Below are 17,106 nucleotides of genomic sequence, written 5' to 3'. Positions count from 1 at the left end.
TAATGTTGTCAGACACTTATAATAACAATCAGAGCCTGTCAGTGGCAAAAACAAGCACTGTTAGTGGACATAAACTGATGATGCAGAGTTGCCACAAGCGATTGCGTTGCGAAAACATGGGGAAATAGGATCGAGGTTGAAAAATATCAAAGTTTCTTTTATAGTACTTGAGTAAATGTACTTAGTTACTCTCCACCACTGCTCCTCAGATGTCTTCACATCGCGTCTCTTGAGTTGAAGAAAGGGAAGAGGACAGAAGAAGGGAATGATGAGCAGGACAAATAGAAAGGAGTAAAGGAGTCATACAGGGACATTCCCAGAATAATAGTCCTTTTTTATTCCCCCCCTCTGTTTGCCTCTTTCCTCTCTGGTGTGGCGTATGAGTGTTGCGGGCAGTCCTGGGGCGTCCATCTTGGTTATGGGGCTTCAATAGCGTTTCAATCTGCTCCGTCTGCCTGACGGGTGTGTACGACCAGCAGACATTCATACACACACATACCAATCTGTCCACTCCTGCTCCTGTGTAAGACTTGTTTATGTTAGGATTTCACTACGGCAGCTGACAGTTTCTTTTAGGAGCACAAGTAGCTTCAGCACGATAGATAGATAGATAGATAGATAGATAGATAGATAGATAGATAGATAGATAGATAGATAGTATTGAAATGGTAGCCATTGGAGAATGATGCAACAAAGCAACTCAAACAGCACATAAATGTTGAAGATATTTCCTTCTGTGGAAGTAGAGACTAACTGGAAGATGAGGATCAACCCTCCTCCCCTCCTCTCCACTAATTGTCTATCTTAAATGAGTTTAGCTCAGACTTCATTTTAAGTTTTTTTTCTCAGAACTCATCTTGAAACTGAATGCTTCACGCGACTCGAAAATAAATCAAGTAAATTCACTCCTTATCTCATTACCGAGATGTCGGCTTCTTCGCCAGGATGTGAGATATATGGACTAAATTTTATCAATAATTCTGTTTTGCACCAAACCGTCACTGGACGTAGACTCAACAAAAACTTGGATTTCAACTAGTGTTAATGTCAATAGATCACACATTTGGGATGCAACGTGTAATTGAACTTGGGATGAGAAATTGTAGTAGTGCTAGTTTAATGATAAACTGTCCACACACACACACATTAACACACACTACAAGTGTAATCTGAGCTTCAGATGGTGTGTGCATCTCTTTCCTACCTGTCACCATAGTGTTGCAGCTCAGTGACTGACGGATTGTGTGCTCTGATTGGATCCCGGTTGCCAGGATGCGGGACATTAGCTCTATGATTGGTGGATAGACAGAAAATATCTATTTTTTCCCCCCTTTTTTTCTGAAACATCACAGTTAAAAGTCACTGTAAGAAAAGCATTAGTGATGGCAAGGTTTTTTTCTCTTTTAGACTTTTTTTGATAAATCTAACAAAACAACTTTTTTTAGGAGGAATGTAACTTTATTTATTCACTTCATCCAGTGGCTTAACCCATGATTGGCTCAGGGTTTCCACTTCTAAGGCCACGAGACAAACAAATTGGTCCCTCTTCAGCAGTCTTAGTCATCAAAAGCAACTTAATGTCCAAATTCGAGCAGCAATTCACCACATCCTGGCATCTAGTGGCGCCCGGATAACATGACATCACTCACAATACTCCTAATGACCCCATTCGCGAAAGAGATTAGTTGCAAATGAACTAATCACTCGCGAGTTGCACATTGCTACGGGGAGAGGGGGGAAAAAATGGGGTGAATTAGTAAGCAGTTATGATGATGGAGAGCAACTGACAGTTAGTTATGCAGCGAGAGAGATTCAAAGTTGTGTTTACCCGACTGTTTTATGTCTTCTCCGTGTGGCTTTCTGCTTCGATGAGAGAACTTTCCCAGGGCTTAATGAGTTTGGAGCCTTGGGCGCTTTAGATTGATGTGATCTGTGTTGAGGAGGTAACTTTTAAACTGGACTAAAAGGGCTTAGTCATTCATGTCAATAACAGAGCAGTGAAAGGTCCCACAGAAAAACCAAAGGGATATCCTAAACATTCACTTTGAAGATGTCACAAGAAAGAAACCATCATGATACATTTTAAGTGAGTGTTTATCCCGTCAGTTTATCTATAGCAGGGGTTCTAAAACTTTTTTGCGCCAGGGACCTTACAGGGGAGAAAATACTCTAAGGACCCCCTCTTAATTGTATCTTATTGTAACACCGATACTACCATTTGTACTCTTAGATGCCATTGTAACTTTTTTGGCTGTCGATCGATTAAAATATTTAATCGTGATTAGCTGCATGATTGTCCATAGTTAATCGCGAATTAATCACACATTTTTTATCTGTTCAAAATGTACCTTTAAAGGGGAATTGTCAAGTATTTAACAGAGTATGCTTGCTTTTTGCAAATGTATGTATATATTTATTATTTGAAATCAATTAACAACACAAAATATTGACAATATTGTCCAGAAACCCTCACAGGTACTGCATTTAGCATAAAAATATGCTCAAATCATAACATGGCAAACTCAAGCCCAACAGACAACAACAGCTGTCAGTGTGTCAGTGTGCTGACTTGACTATGACTTGGCCCAAACTGCATTTCATTCACTTATCTTGAGGTCAGAGATCAAGGAACCCTTTTGAAAATGGCCATGACAGTTTTTCCTTGCCAAAATGTAGTAGGACATGGTTGGTACCAATGGATTCCTTCGGGTTTTTTAGTTTCATATGATACCAGTATCTTCACTCTAGCTTTAAAACTGAGCCCATTACAACCTAAAAATTGAAGTGGCATTAAAACGAATTTGCGATAACAAGTTATTATTGCATTAAGTTTGACAGCCCTACCTAGAATACAACAGACCTGTTTCATAGTGATAAACAGAAACACATTTCAATTTGAATCATGTTAAGATATAATAAGATAAAATAATCCTTTATTAGTCTCACAGTGGGGGAATTTGCAATGTAATTGAATGTTAATACCACTTTTATAGGCTACCTTTAGACAGAGGGTGATTTTATTCAAATTGCATTTGGTCTCAACAACATTTATAACCTACATTTCAGGTAATTATTCTTAAAAGCTTTCAGAAAATGAACAGTAGCAGGAATGGCATAGTCCTAATAAATCTAAAGCGAGTTTCTATTGGCCCATAGCTATCGTGGGTGGCAGAAATGGAAATACTATGCTTTGTTTTATTGGCACAAATGGTCCCCATCTGTAGATACATGTTGTTTAATGGTACAGCACAATTTCATAATTTATAGAAAATTATTTTGCGGACCCCCTGACAGAGTACTACGGACTCCACTTTGAGATTCACTGATGTATGGGACTTTAGAGAGGCTCTATGCAATATAGGCCTATCTGCTCTGTGGGGATAAATCCAAAAAGAAAGCAAGTGTAAAACAACAACATCTCCTGTTGAGACGCAGCTGAATGAGTGTCTTAGTTAATATGCTGTTTGCGTTAATTATGTGTATGTGCGTTGTAAATCCTGTTGAGGTACAGGTGAATTTTGTTATTGTGCTGTTGGCTGGGGGAGGAAAGGGAAAAGGAGGAGGGGGGTTGATGATTGCTCATTGCATCAGTAAAATCCTACCTGGTTAGAATACAGAAGATGTTGCACTGCAGATTTCTCTTGTTTTGTCTGTTTGGATCAATCCGCTGTCATTTCTGTTTTTTTATTCTCTAGTGTGTAACTACCTTATAGTATATTATAATGTATGCTACATTATTTATTGGTTGGTGTATACTGTCCTGTAATTTGTGCATCCACTATGTTATGTATATGAATTGTATAAGATATGTCGGTTTAGGCAAACTCAGGCTGATTTGCAGTTTTTATTCTAAATTTTATTTAACGATCAACGAGCGCTGTCCCTGACAAATAAACCAATAACTTAAAATTACCGTAGTGTGAAAAGCCGCCCACATCGGGCCTCCATCATGACCTCTTATGTGTGACAAATGTAAGGGGAACTATGGACCCACTGAAACTGAAATAAAACACTGACATTAGTTTTTGACACAACAATCTCACCTCATGGTCTATTTAGTAGCTGTTATGAAAGTTTCTATTATGTCACTTGATATTCATCAGTGGATTGAGTTTGACTGGTGTCATGCATTTCTTCTTTAAAAGCACATTTTGTTTTATTCTAAAGGACCGATTTGTAATATATTTACTGAAATAAATCATAAAATGACCATGATATGTCATCAGAGATTAAGGAAACGAATTGAAATACTTGCTTCTCCGACTACAACTGGCTACAGCCGGTATGTTCTCCGGTAACATTAGATTTTACCCAGCCTGAAAAGCCTCTGCACAACTCTCTGTGGTCCGTGTGCAGCTGGTTATCAAGGCAGCGAGCATTTAAGACACACAGCCGGTGAAGTGATTCTGACTACTGCTGCTGGCCAGAGGCTAATGCGGTCGTGTCTAGAAGGTAACCCTCAAATTGCAAAAAATCAGTCACACCGGAACGGACGGGCCACGGCTCCAATGTTTTGAATTTGGACTGCAGTTACCCATTTTAAAACACTAGCCGACAGTCCTACATATTGGTCCTTTTAACATCTACAACTCCACGACAAACTCAAAAACTCATCTCAAAAAGTTAATGATGATGTGATTGAAAGCTCCAAAACAACTTCAGTACTAAATGGATTTGAGGCGAGAGTGTGTTGTCAACTGTTGTTTCCAAGGTCAAGAATGACCTTTGCACCTCAGTTGAAATGAATAACAAAGATGATATTCTCTATCCAAAAAACGCAATGCATTAGAAAAGAATAGTTGATTCATTGTCACAGAGAGGTGACTTCCTGGATCTTTAACTTTACCAGTTTGGGGAGGAATGAAACGTTCCAGGTCAAGGACTTTTCTCTCAGTAGAATCAGATGTCTAGAGGCTGGATGACAGCATGGATAACACACACAAACACACACACAACCTCTGTCACACTCTCCTGCTTTCATTCTGTTTCATTTTCACACACACACACACACACACACACAAACACACACACACAGAGCAGAGTGGTTAACAGTGTGGCTAGCACCATCAGACCATGTGTTGTGGTGTTAATCACACCTATGTCCATTAGCACTTCAGCACAAGGCGCCCTGAGCGCCACGTACAGTATACACACACAGACACCATACACACGCACACATAAAGACACGCACACACTCCATGGAGGGAGAGGAAAGGCAGATAGTGATGAAGTCTGGACAAAAGAAAGGGCTGATGTTCGCTCCTTTTTCAAACACTTTAATGTCAATAATTACTGGAAGAAGCTACAAATATTCATTATTTGACAACTCAGTAAAATGTTCAGATATTCTTAATATGTTTGAAAGGTTCTACGATATTCAGAGCATTAATATAGCAGCAAACAAGTATTTGCTATAAAGATATGTAAGGGATAATGTACAGCGAGCCAGTCAATGTGGTGAAATAAACACCAACAGGTGAAGCGCCGGGTTCTTACATCGCCCTGAAGGGGTTTATTTCACAACAATGACCCGCTAGCGGTACATTTTCCCGCTTATTACACGGCTACTTACTTAAGAAATCAATAATTTGACACAATAACAGTCCGCCAGAGTCCAACATCAGAACTGCGCCCATAGCAACGGTCTGCTATACATAGCAACGGTCTGCTATAAAGAAATATCAGACCATAGAACACAGTGATTGACCAATCAGAATCAAGTATTCAACAAAGCCGTGTTATAAAGAGGAGTAATGTCTACCTGAGCAGAGAGTGAAGTCTCTCTCCCTCCATTTGTGTTGTAATCCAAAGGTTCCATGCATGTGAGCGTTCCCCACTGGCTAGTGCACGGCCGCCGCTCATACGGCGGTTACAGCTGCTAGGCGCCACCAACAGCACCATTGCGGAAGCGCAGCACCAACCCTCTTGTTCAGCTCGTGGTAAACACAGTTACCTCTGTCAGCAATATTGTTTTTGTTTTCACATTTAACGCTGTTAGCACTGATAGCACCGTTAGCTGCAAGCCGCCGGTTCAGCCGCGGCCTTGTTGAGAGCCGTGCAGAGGAAATAGAAATTCTCCCAAACTCCCATTTAGCACCTTTAAATAAAATATGTAAAATGTTTCCTCATACCTCATAAACCATTAAATAGTTAATCCAGTGCTTCTCATAAGGAGTTACTACTTTGAGCTTTGTGAGGATTAACAGCCTGTCTGAACAGCTGGGACTTCAAAGAGGCGTTAAAAGTGTCAACAATGTCAGAAAATGTGACATTATAGAGAAAAGTAAAAGCTGCTTCTTTTTTTTTTTTACAAAAGCTGTTGAGATAATAGAAAGCTTCAAATACCCGGGGACCACCTTCTTCTTCTTTTAAATAGAAAGTCAATGTTGGCCTTATTGTGCAGAAAGCCCACCGACGATTGTTCTTTCTGTGATAAGTTGAAGGTATCAAAGGCGTGGATGTGGAGTTTAATAAGGTAGCGTCAAAAATCATTGGTCAAGATTTGTCAAGTATCTGTGATATTTATTACTCCTGCATGCTTATGATGAGTGTGAAAATAATCAGAGACCCCTCCCATGCAGACAATTTTTGTCCCCCTTCCTTCAGGTTGTGTAGTAACAAGAGCAGAACCACTTGTTTCCATAACAGCACGTATCCCGAGGCAGTGAGGGCTCTTACCTCCTCATCATCAGTTCAGTCCATATTTGATATGTCTGTGCTGATGTGTTGTATTGTTTTTGTCTACCCCGAGCACACACCAAGACAAATCCCAATCAATGTTTCATTGACATGGTCATAAATTACAGAATCTTGAATCTTGAATCTTAAATGCAAAGACTCTGGGGAATTTAAAATTTGACCCCCTGTTCTTTTTTGTTGTTAGTTATGGGGGAGTTGTTAGCCAACAGTTGCCTATCTACAGTATCCGTCCAGCAGACGTATACCAACATTATCATTCATTTTATTGTAGCCATTTGGCGATGGTAAGTCAGAGATTCACTCTTTTATTTTGTTTTCCTACCAACTCCTGAGGGTGACGTCTGTCTCTTTAGCTGCTAAATGCTCCGTTATGTTCACCAGCTACTCGCTTATTTTGTCTGTCTGCTGTTTGGTGCTCAGCAGGCAGTGTACAGTCTGTTTATCAGAGCGCAGTGAGAGTGAACCAAAACAGTAAAGTTGAGGGCGTCTGTGACTCAGGAGGTAGAGCGGGTCTTGAGCAGGCTAGTAATTGGAGGATCGACGGTTCGCTCCCCAGCTCCTCCAGTCCGCATGTTGAAGTGTCGAGATACTGAACCCTGAATTGCACCCAAAGGCTGTGCCATCAGTGATGGTGTGTGATGAGCATTAGTTTAGATCCTGATGACCCTGATCCTGACCTTGTACGGCAGCCTCTGCCATCAGTGTATGTATGTATGTGTGAACCCTGAAATGTACTTTTAAGTTCTTAGAGTGGTTGGAGATGAGAAAGGCACTATATGTAAATGCAGGTCCATTTACCATAAAGTTGCAGGCTGTAAAACCAAAACAATGAGCTGAAAGATGCTAAAAAAGCTCTAAGGGTAATCATTCTCTGTGGGTTCGTCATTGCAAGCGGCACCTCACATGATGTCATTTTGTACATTTTTAATATAAAATTATTAATTCAAGTATCTTTACAGTTTGTAACTACCCTTAACGATTAGTCATTTAATCTATACTGTATGTTGAACGACAGAAAATTACTATTTTGATAATTAATCACTGATGTCTTTTCGATTTAAACTTTCAAAAATAAAAATAGGTCCAGCTTCTCCAATGTGAGAATTGTCTGCTTGTCTTAAATCAGTTTAAACTTCATATTTTTATGTTGTGGACAAGCAACAATTTTAAATAAAGTGCAACAATTAAAGCTACTCAAGATAATTTGTCACTGTCTATCCAGCAACAAACTTAAATAAAAAGCTTTAATGTGAAATGAAGGTGTCATAATATCATAATGTGAAACTTCTGTGCTTGTTTTGTTTGTTTTGAGCGACTACCTACTTGTACACTGGTTACACATCCTATAAGTTCTACCTAATAGAACAACTTACCCACGGCTGAGCTTTATAAAACAGATCTCAGCAGAATCACAGGTGTCTATTACTGTAGCTTCATTACAATTTCTCATTTCTGCCACGCTGCAAGTCCCCACTGGCCGGTTGGAATTTACATTGATTCTGTATGCAGCGTCGTCGTGTTTGTTTTATTGTCCAAGCAAGGCAATTATTAAAACAGGAACGGGCTGTGATGTGTTTTCTGATAGGATGCTAAAAAGATTAGAGTCGTGATGAATAATAAAATCAGATGCACTAAGTTGTGGACCGTCCTGGGACTGAAACAGAGCAAAGAGCGGCAAATGGTGGATTAAAAGGAGGAATCAAATCCATGCTTAAAATACACGTTATCACTGAGGAAATATATGTGTGACTGCATGCTTCCTGAGCTACTTTACTGCGTTTTATTCCTGGTAAACTGGCTGGCAGAGAAACTGAGATTTATATCTGGAATGAGCGTCCCCTTCCCCTTCTTCTCTCGAAAGCCAAAATCTGTTTGTCTGCGTTAACAATGTCACTTCAACTTCAAATATTTGGACAACTTCAAGGGCACTTGATTTACCTCAGCAGACTGGAACAGCCGCCAACGCAGGCACATTACTGGTGAGATTAAAGTAAATCAAGCTCTCTGGTTTCTGCCGTGTTTGCTGTAGGATCAAGCGGCGGGGGAAGGAATGGAGCTTTCTGTCTTGATCAAGATTTAAAAGGCAGTGTTTGTGTGTGAAAGTATACTTTCCAGTGTCACAAGGTTAACCGGCACTCACCAACCTCCTGCATGTTTCCCGTCGTTCTCATTCCTGTCACCCTCTGCTGTGTATGCTTTTGAAAAGTAAATCCCAGTACCGTGAAATAATCTTTAAAAAATTGACCTGTTTTGGTTATGGAGCGGCCTCTGTAAAGCCAGCCTCCCCGCGTTGAAAAAGAGACTGCTGGAACTAAAAAAATAAATAAAAATCACATCCCTTCACTTCACATCATGTTTTGACTCAGAGACTAAATTTCACAGCCAAACAATGCCAGGGCCTTTCATATACATTTACAGTAGCCTGAGCGCATAACAGGCTTGTGATTGGTCACACAGCGAGTGAGTGCCACTGCTCCAGGACTCGACTGTACACCTCCCAGTAACACTCCAGTGCTGGTGTGTCCACGAGGTGTGTGTGTGTGTGTGTGTACTGTAGCTCAATATATCGCTGAGTTAAAGCCCTCTACTACCCTCAAGTGGTCAAAACACAGAACAGGCAGGACTCACCTGAGAGGAACAGGAGGATGTTTGCAGTATGACACTGTGTAACTGTGATTACACTTATTTGTATTTGGGTCTTACTCACTTCTGCGCCGCTGTGTGTGTTTGTACGTCACGCTTGCTTGCATGTCTCTGAGTGTGTGTCTAGCTGTGAAATAGAGTGTGTGTATGTGTGTGTGTGTGTGTGTGTGTGTGTGTGTGTGTGTGTGTGTGTGTGTGTGTGTGTGTGTGCGCGCGCGCGCATGCGTGTGCGTGTGCGTGTGTGTGTGTGTGTGTGTTTGTGTGTGTGTGTGTGTGTGTGTGTGTGTGTGTGCCTCTTATTTAAACTAGAGATTAGCGGATAGAGAGGGAGCGGCAGAGCAAAACGGACAAATATACAAACACTGTGGTGCAGAGGTGGAAGTGGTGGTTGTGCTGGAGGTGTAGTGGAGCAGGGGAAATGGAAGGATGAGGCGTAATTTAAAAAAGCACTTAAGTTTGGTGGGCGTTCAGCATTTTTTTTTTTTTAAATGCAAGGGGCTGCGCTGGTTGGGGGCATGTTGCTCAAGATGCCGGTGAGACAATGAAATATGAGGAAGTCCAGTTTTAACAACAGATCTATAAGTTTGAAGGATTCTCAGTAAATAGTAGAAATACAGCGCTCACATTACAAAGTAATCTACCAGGATTGTGTGCTTTGATTAACCAATGCAGTCCCCTGCCTGAAGACGTTGTGTTGCAGTCTGGCAAAAGTACTGTATGGAGATTTTTGATGCTCCATACAGTTTTGCTATAGCTGGCCCTCAAAGTTTGCTCAAATGCTGTAGGCAGGGCTTACACTACAAAAAATGTCATATCTCCTGAACGCTTTGTGCTATTGCAACCACATTTGGTAGACATGTGTAGACATGATATAAAATTGCATAGTTTGCTCATAAAACCTTAATGATACCCTAGGCTACAAATAACACAGGAATTTTAACTATTAACACTATGGGTAAATATACAAACACACCACCTTAACCTGTAATGTTCCAGTTAGAATATTAGTGGAGTGTTATAGGCATATAGAAGATTCATAGCTTAAGTATTATAATAATATAGCAATAAAACCACAGCTGATTATGACTGACACAGTATAACATGCTTAAAGAAATAATGAATAAATAGGAATATGTCGCAAGAGATTGCTGATATCAGAAAACTGGATAAAGTGAAAACAAGGACAGAAAGATAGAAAGAGAGCTGTAGACATGGAGAAACAGAAAAGAGAGAGACAGAAAACGAGGTTGTAAAGGGAGAAAGGTTAAGTGGGCAGAGAAAATAGAAGAGCGAGAAGGATGCGGGCCAAAAAAGAAAACAGAGACAGAGAGGATGAGGTGGAGAGAAAAAACAGCAACACTGAGTGTGAGATGGAAAGAGCTGTTGAGAGAGGGAGAGAGAAATGGATGGATGGAGTGAGAAAAGAGAGACAGAGGCAGCAGAGGTGGTGAACCGTTCATGTGGAACTCATCTCTCTCCATTGTTGACACTCTGTGACCTGTATCTCACACACACACACACTCTCACACACACAGATAGTGCTTGGTGAACAGGTTGGAACATACACACAAATGTGCAGCCAAAAACTGGAGAGGCAGAAAATAACTGCGACAACATTTAGTCCAACTGACAACAGCATATATTTGATTTCTGTTGATCTGAAAACAAAACCTGGTTAAGAGAAAAAGGGTTTAAATGATTTGATTTCCAATATTAAAACACATTAAAAGTTTGTGTCTGCTTCATTAATATCTGCAGACACCAGAGACGAGTCAGGAAACATCGTTTTTAACTGTACGGATGCGCCGCAATACCAAGTAATTAGGACTTTACTAAACATTAAGGGTCGGTCTACATCAACCATTGATCTGTTTATGCTATTGATCTGTTTACACTTGATAAATAATGCCCTTGATGATGTGTTTGTGATGCCCGGAGACATTTTTTTCAAGCTTGGTCGCAGTCCTTTTTACAGGATTCAGATGTGTATTTTCACATAATACCGTTTATTGTGTTCTCTTTGCAGCCAGATGTGCCATGACGAGCTAAATGAAATATGATACAGGACACGGGAAACATCAATTAATCTGGGGAAATAATCCATTCAGACGCTTTGGAGTAAACACCATTAACATGTTAATGTTAATAACAATAATGAAAAAGTAACCAGCGTTGATGGGAGTTAATGGCCTCTGTGCAGGGAGGAGAAATGGTCGATTTGTGCTGCACAGCCATGTTTCAAACCTTCGGGAAAAAAACACACACTGTTTTCTGTGTCAACCTCATAAATGAACTCAAACAAACACTAAAACATCCAGGATATAAACGAACCCAAGATGCATGCGGAAGTAGACTGCATTCGCACCACACTTTTAAACCTGCAAATATTACAGTAATGTGTAAAGATTTCATTTTGAATGCGCCTTTACCGAGAAATCCAGGAGATCCTATAGAAATATATATATATATATATATAATTTTTTTTTCGAAAATATACCAGTTTTAACCATAGGCTGTATATAAGAAGTGGACGTAGTCATCATGACATCACTCATTGGTTTGTGGACTGCCGTATTGAAGCCTTGAGTTCGGCATTTTGGCCATCGCTCTCTTGGTTTTTTTGCAACCAGAAGTGACACGAGAGGATGGAGTTAAGTACAACCGAACAATGAATACGATATTTTTAGGCGACCAAAATGTTACAGTTAACTCTCATGAACTGAAAACACACACAGGGTTAAAGTTAACTCAACGCAATCTCTCATTGAAGGTTTCTTTCATTTATCCGTCTGTGAAAAAGAAATGTGTTTCTGAGTTTTTTACTATCTATATTCTTAGATAAATTATTATCTAATACAGCACTTATTATTAGAATTTGATTTGAACGAAGTTTAACAACAATTAGCATACAAAACTACAGTTCCCATGAAGCATTTCCCAACGAGCGAAATACATCATTGTAACTGGTTTTTTTCTAAAGAGAAATGGAGATTCAATTTGTATACATGTTTTTTCTCGTCTCTGATTTAGGAGCTGATGTAAAGCCTGTTTAAAACGGCATCTTAGTGGTGTTGAAGGCAGACACACACACACACACGCTCAAACAGACAAGGCTTTAAAAGGTTTCAGAGTGTAGCAGCACTTATACAGATTACCTCTATCTCTTCACTATAAAGGCTCACACACACACACACACAGCCTCTCTAACATTCAATTACCTCTATCTATTCACTATACAAGCCCATACACACACACACACACACACACACACACACACAATCATTCAATTACACTAAACTTGCTCTATCGATTTTCATTCACAGTAACATGCACTTTCTATTCCGCCGTGTGTGTGTGTGTGCGTGTGTGTGTGTGTGTGTGTGTGTGTGTGTGTGTGTGTGTGTGTGTGTGTGTGTGTGTGTGTGTGTGTGTGTGTGTGTGTGAGTGCGTGCGTGCGTGCGTGCGTGTGTGTGCTGTAGAAGTAGTTTGGAGTATGAATGGGGCAGGCAGGTGGTGTGTGTCTATCTTACATTTCTATCTTAGTGAGGACCGATTTGAGTTCAACACCTTGTGAGTGAGGACACTCCGGTCCTCACTTCTTCAAAGTCTGGTTAAGGCAAAGACTGTATATAAGAAATGGACGTAGTCACCATGACGTCACCCATCGGTTTGTGGACTGCCGTTTTGTAGCCTCGAGTTCGGCATTTTGGCCGTCGGCATCTTGTTTTTTTTGCAACCAGAAGTGACACGAGAGGGTGGAGCTAAGTACAAACGAACTCTGAATACGAAATTTTTAGGCGATTAAAATGTTACAATTAACTTTCACGAACTGAAAACACACTGTGAAAGGGTTAAAGTTCTAAGACGAAAACACGGACAACTCCCAGACCGGACAACGCCGTGGTAGCGACCTGTCAATCACAAGGTAGCCACGCCCTAAAGCATCCCTTGCTTTATGGTCTATTTGACTCTAAATGGGACCATAATTTACTAAATGAACATCATGCTGTATTGAAGAAGACTTGAAACTACAGATTGAGACCATAAACTCATGTTTACAATGTTTACTGAGGTAATAAATCAAGTGAGGAGTAGTTCTATACAATCTGACTTCTTTTTGCAACCAGAGGAGTCGCCCCCTGCTGGCTGTTAGAAAGAATGCAAGTTTAAGGCACTTCAGAATTGGCTTCACTTCTCAGACCCGGAGGCTGCCCACTGATTTGAGGGTTAAGACTTAAGTTTAAGGTTAGACTTATAACCTGTGGTGTTTGGCTTGTAGTTGTGATGGTTAAATGTTAGTGTTAAGGTGTAATTTGGGGGCCCTAATGGTCTAAAACTTGTACCATATAATCACAACATCCCTGAATCCTTTGTTGCATGTCATCCCTCTTGCTCTCTCCTCGCATTTCCTGTCTATCTCTGCTGATAACTGTGTCCTGCTGTGTGTGTCTGCAGTGTAGGAATTGATCGGTGGTTCAGTAGATTTCATTACATATACTGAAGTAATTGTGTTTACATGCTTCCTTTCACTTCGCGATAGACTGCGATGGTGAGCATAAGGTCTGCAAATGAAATAGCTTTGCTGGATGTGTTTAACTAAAAAAAGAAGCAGATAACTACCACATGCTTGATGTTGTCTTTGCTATCAACAATCTCCACCAATACTAGAAACTTGCTGGCTATGTGTGTAGCCTTAATTGCAACACCATAACCTGCCAATGGACAAGTATAAATTAAGCAATTGCAACTGCTGGAGTGTTTTAACAGTCCCTGTTTATTCAGCCCAAACAGCCAATGTACCAACTGTACAGACTTTAGCTGTAAGGAATGGTTTATTTAAATAGTACTTTCCAACAACAGTGCCATTTAAAGGTGCTTTACATAAGACATATTATAGAGATATTAAAGAAACTGCAGGCAATAAAAACTGTGACAGCTCAGCCTCTCAGAACTTACCAGGAAGTTCTTTGTGTTGATTTCCTTCAGATGCCTCTCCTTTTCTTCTTCTCTCTATACACTCATGTACTGTCATAAAGCCTCATTATAAGCATGAATTTCTCACTCAAGTGGACGTAACATTTTCATGCAGCCGTGCCTAGGGCTGTCAATCGAATAATATATTTTATCACTATTAATTGCATGATTGTCCATAGTTAATCGCGATAAATTGCAATTTTTTTATCCCTTCAAAATGTACCTTAAAGGGAGATTGGTCGAGTATTTACTCTACCAACATGGGAGTGGACAAATGGACAACACAAAACAAAGACAAATATTGTCCAGAAAATCATAAATTGGGCATATCTGTAAAGGGGAGACTCGTGGATACCCAGAGAACCCATTTTCATTCACATATCTTGAGGTCAGAGGTCAAAGGACCCCTTTGAAAATGGCCATGCCAGTTTTTCTTCGCCAAAATTAAGTGTAAGTTTGGAGCATTATTTAGCAACAAGCTAGTATAACATGGCTCATACCAATGGATTTCTTAGGTTTTTCTAGTTTTATTTGATTCCATATAAACTTGAAAATTGCAAGCTGCATTAATGCGCTAAAGAAATTAGTATTAAAACAAATTGCATTAACTTTTACAGCCCATTAACAAATCTATTTGTTTACATCCACTTTCATTTTTAACCTTATTCTCAATCATGTCGCCTGTAGAATTAGTTTTGCATTCAGTCTGAACAAACCTTATATGTTTAGGATTTGCTACTTGTTGGGTTGCGTTATTATGTCAATGAGGATCCTCACAAGTAATGTGTGTGTATGTGCATGTGAGACCTTGAAGGAACAATGTATGAAAGCTACAGTCAGTATGCAGAATAAGCAAGAGAATGCTTGTTTACCCAATCTTTGTTTGTTCAACGCATACCTGGCCCGCACTCTATTCACACACACACAAGCTACATTGAGAAAATTAAATGCAAAAAAGCAATCATGAAGTTATTCACACCCACATACAAGAAAGGTAGTCACACACACATGTATTAAGCAATTACATCCCTATACACACAAAGCATCAAGTACCACCTAATAATCAGAAGGTAATCCAAGCCCACATCGACATGCATCAGGCTTTATAATACGCATTATAGTCCACACATACACATTCAAACAGCTTTTGTAACCATGTTTCCATCAGGCACTGCTGTCGTGGAAAGGTGTTGTGGTAAAGTAGCAGTAACAGAAACTGGTGTCCAGTGTGTCTTGAAAGGCTATTACAATCGAGGGTGTGTGTGTGTGTGTGTGTGTGTGTGGTGGTGTGTGTCTGTGGGTCACTGCTCTCAGATCAGGTCCTGCTCAGCATCGTTTTGATTTCCCCTCTGAAATCACCAGCTGTACCTGCTCTGCACGAACACACACACACTCATACACACACACACATATTGTGTCTAATTGTAATGGGGCTTTTTGTGAGTCACATAACACAAGCTGTCTATTTCTCCATCACATCTGAAACGAGGGGGGAAATATCTGTTGTCAGTGAGAAGAGAAAATGTTTCTCTGCTACCTCTATTTTCTCAGTGCTGTTTATTTTTTTTTCTCTCTCTTCGCTTTATTATTGCTCTTCCTTTTGTATATTGTGTTTTTCCCACCACTGGAATAAAATGCATCATGCAAACTGGCAAAAACCAATGCCCCCCTGTTGCCATGGGAACACTGCGTGACAAACAATCAAAATAAGCAGAATAGAGAGTTTTGGTGAAAGTCTGTGACATTTTTAACTGAAGAAAAGTCAATTTAGTTTCTCATTGCTGCAGACTATAATGATACAGCGAGTAAATATCAAACCTTTTTTCTACTTTTCTATTTACTTTTCTATCAGACGTCCTCTAAATGTCATGATTTTTTCCACCCCATTTATGTTGTTTCAAGTGGACAAAATATTAAAAATGTTTTTCAATTTGGAGCCATGATCTACAAACTGTAGGAAGCCACCTCACCCATGGCAAAAAAAGCCTTTTTCGGACTGTATTAATCTTGAAAGTTTGGTTTGTTTAAGAATGAGCTTTTCTATTTAATGAATTTGTGGCTTTTTTTTCCTGCGGTAAAAATTGCAGTTTCATCAGTGGTTAAACTGTTTTATTAGAATTCTTCCATTTTAAGTTTGTTGAATTATTGATTGTCCTTTTTCCTTATCCGAAACCAAAGATCTCAGGATAGAATGCGTCATATTTGGGGTCTCCCAATTTCTGTTCAGATGTTGAAGTGTTCATGAGCAAGACATTGAACCTTCAAATGCTCCAGAGGGGTTACTTTGCAAGGTATGCGTGTGTAGGCTGTTCTCATACACCGTTCGTAGCTACACCAACAAAAAGTTATGTGCTGTAATTCGTATATATCCCACAAAATCAATTTGCATGTAATACAAGTTATTGTGAACCAGGAAGTTTAAAGAGTGACAAACGGCAAATACGGAGGAGGTGGGGGTGGATGGGTGGGTCCAAAAACACCAGACTTCCACCCAGGACACCGGCCTTCGAACCCCGTGTGAAACCAGCAGAGGTGTGGACTCGAGTCACATGACTTGGACTTAAGTCAGACACAAGTCACAAATTTGATGACTATAGGCTCGACTTGACAAAATCAAAAAAGACTTGCAACTCAACTTGGACTTTAACACCAAAGACTTGTGACTTTACTTGGACTTAAGCCTTTTGACTTGAAAATACTTGATATCTTCCCTCCAAGCACCGAAGATTAAAAAGTATGTTATTTATAAAAACTGTGCCACTAATCAGTTCTTCTTTTTTGTGACTAAGT

This window comes from Sebastes fasciatus, chromosome 6, assembly GCF_043250625.1.
Source record: "Sebastes fasciatus isolate fSebFas1 chromosome 6, fSebFas1.pri, whole genome shotgun sequence".
Taxonomy (NCBI): Eukaryota; Metazoa; Chordata; class Actinopteri; order Perciformes; family Sebastidae; genus Sebastes; species Sebastes fasciatus.
Note: the sequence above shows the minus strand (reverse complement) of the source record.